At 39.9% G+C, this 2500-nt stretch overlaps 1 protein-coding gene across 1 annotated transcript in view; it reads right to left on the bottom strand.

Annotated features, from left to right (window-relative positions):
* LOC143296733 (uncharacterized) overlaps nt 1-2500 on the bottom strand; it is a 19655-nt gene that overhangs the window by 16352 nt on the left and 803 nt on the right. The window lies entirely within an intron of this gene.

Below are 2500 nucleotides of genomic sequence, written 5' to 3'. Positions count from 1 at the left end.
ACCCCACACCCCTCCCTAACACCCGCCCACCCTCATAACACCTCTTCCCCTCTCCGTGTGCCTCCACCCTCCACCCCCCACCCCCCCCACATCCTCCACCCTCCCGTCCACCCAACCCCTTTAGTGCACAGATTCTAAATCCAATTTTTAAAAAATAAGAAAAAGAAAGAAAAAAGAAGAAAAAAAAGAAATAATCATAACTAGAAATTATTAAGATTCTAGAAATTATGCCCACGTTTTAATTTACATAAACATTCCCCAAAAAAATTAACTCCGCCAACCCACACGTAGGCACATAATTACTCCCACACACAAGCAATTTATTGCTGCTCCAGGATATATATATATATATATATATATATATATATATATATATATACACACACATATATATATATATATATATATATATGTGTGTGTGTGTGTGTGTGTGTGTGTGTGTGTGTGTGGACATAATAAAGAAATTAAAAAAGAAGAGAACAGTCATATATATATATATGTATATTCATATACATATAATCATAGGTATGGGTATAGATATACTAATAGATATTCATTTGCGTGTGTGTATGTGTGTATGATGTTCCATGTGTATATTCATATATACTTTTATGTCATACATCTGACAATCTTTTCTTTTTTTCCTGCTTAACTGAGGCCAAAAGAAAAAAGGGGGTGGGGGATGTGAACGATATAAAATGAAATTAACAGGACAGAAAATAATAATCAAAGAACAAAAAGAATAGAAAAGAAAAAAAGAAGACAAATGGAAAGACGATAGATGGTGATAAAGAAGTGACGCGTGTAAAGCGAAAACAGTGATTTCTGCAAGCGGAAACAGAAGAAACACACATCAGAGGGCTGTTGTTTGAGGGACGTGGTGGCGGTCTCCACTCTGGGAGGGACGCTCACTCATTCTGGCTCCGCGACTAAGCCATTATTGTCGTTAGTAGGGCGCTTAGTAGGTGGTGTCCTAAGTACGTTAAATCAGAACAGGCACCACTGAGCACCACCGAAGTGACTCAGCAGCAGTGCAGGGTCTCCTCTGGTGTGTGGCTTCCTGGCGACCTAACATCGATGGTACGCTGTGGACTGCCGACGCTGGAACTGCGACGGACGAACCCGGCTGTGGCTGTGTATGGGGGTATCTAAATGAACGGCGTGGGCGTAATGCCACTGAAACGGTGCAGCAAAAAAAAAAAAAAAAAAAAAAAAAAAAAAAAAAAAAAAGAAGAAAAAAACAACTTTTGTTTAATATGCAGTTCTGTATTGTTTGATTCACAGACTGTATTGTCTGTGGTGATTGGAATGATCGAGTGGGTGGTGATGGGAATTCGTGATTAATTATTATACATGCTTTGTATATGGTTGCCTCACAGGACAAGAGATTGCGAACAGGAATGTTGATTAAGATGAAGTGCTGAGCCCCGTGCTGAAGGGTTTTACATATATGTAACACGTGATATGATATGATGTTTTACATTTATTTGCTTATTTATCATCATTAGGTTGTTGTTGTTGTTGTTGTTTTGTTTTTTGTTGTTGTTGTTTTTTTTTTGTTGTTGTTGTTGTTGTTTTGTTTTGTTTTTTTGTTTTTTTGTGTTTTTTTTTTTGTTGTGCTTTGTTTTGTTTTGTTTTGTTTTTGTCTGTGCGCTTAGAGTTGACTTAATCAAGATTTTGCGCCTTATAAATATTACTGATTATTATTAGTAGTGGTATTTTTATATATTTATCTTTTTTTTCTCAAAGCCTGACTAAGCGCATTGGGTTGTGTTGCTGATCAGGCATCTGCTTGGCAGATGTGGTGTAGCGTATATGGATTTGACTGAACGCAGTGACGCCTCCTTGAGCTACTGATACTGATACTGATACTGGTAATATGATAGATTAAAATTGGATATAAATGTTTAATTGCCTAACACAGGATACAATTGTTTGTTGTTTTTTTTCAAGTAACAGTTCACATTTGAAGAAAGCAAAGCTGGCAAATACATGCAGTACGCTACAGGAATTTATTATCAAGGAGTCACAGAACATAAACTCTTCATTGTGAGAGGTAACCGAATTTTATCCTGCAGCGTGGGATATAAATGGTGCGTAAGCCATTCATTGTCCTCTGCCTTTATTCTGAGTGTTCCTCCCCCCTCCGCCCAACCCTACCCCACCCACACCCACACCCCACCCTCACACACACCTCTCTCTTTTATCCACCCCCCACCCTCACTCACCTCCCTCGATATTCAAGACTGGTTTAATTTCCACACATGAGTGCAGAAGTTCATCGTTCGACATGTGCAAACATTGAAATAAAGTGCAAAATGATAGAGAGATGAGTTACTCTCCTTCCATCTCTAACTCATTCATGTCCCCCCCCCCACCACGACCCACCCACCCACCCTTCTCCTCTCCTCCTCTGCCTCCACCCTCCCCTCCCACCGCCCGCTTCATTGCACAAGCTCTTACCCAACCTCTTCCCCCCCACCCCACCCCCCAAAAAACT

The sequence above is a fragment of the Babylonia areolata genome, chromosome 21, assembly GCF_041734735.1.
Source record: "Babylonia areolata isolate BAREFJ2019XMU chromosome 21, ASM4173473v1, whole genome shotgun sequence".
Lineage (NCBI taxonomy): Eukaryota > Metazoa > Mollusca > Gastropoda > Neogastropoda > Buccinidae > Babylonia > Babylonia areolata.
The sequence above is the reverse complement of the archived record's forward strand: the minus strand, read 5'-3'. Positions and strand labels throughout refer to the sequence as shown.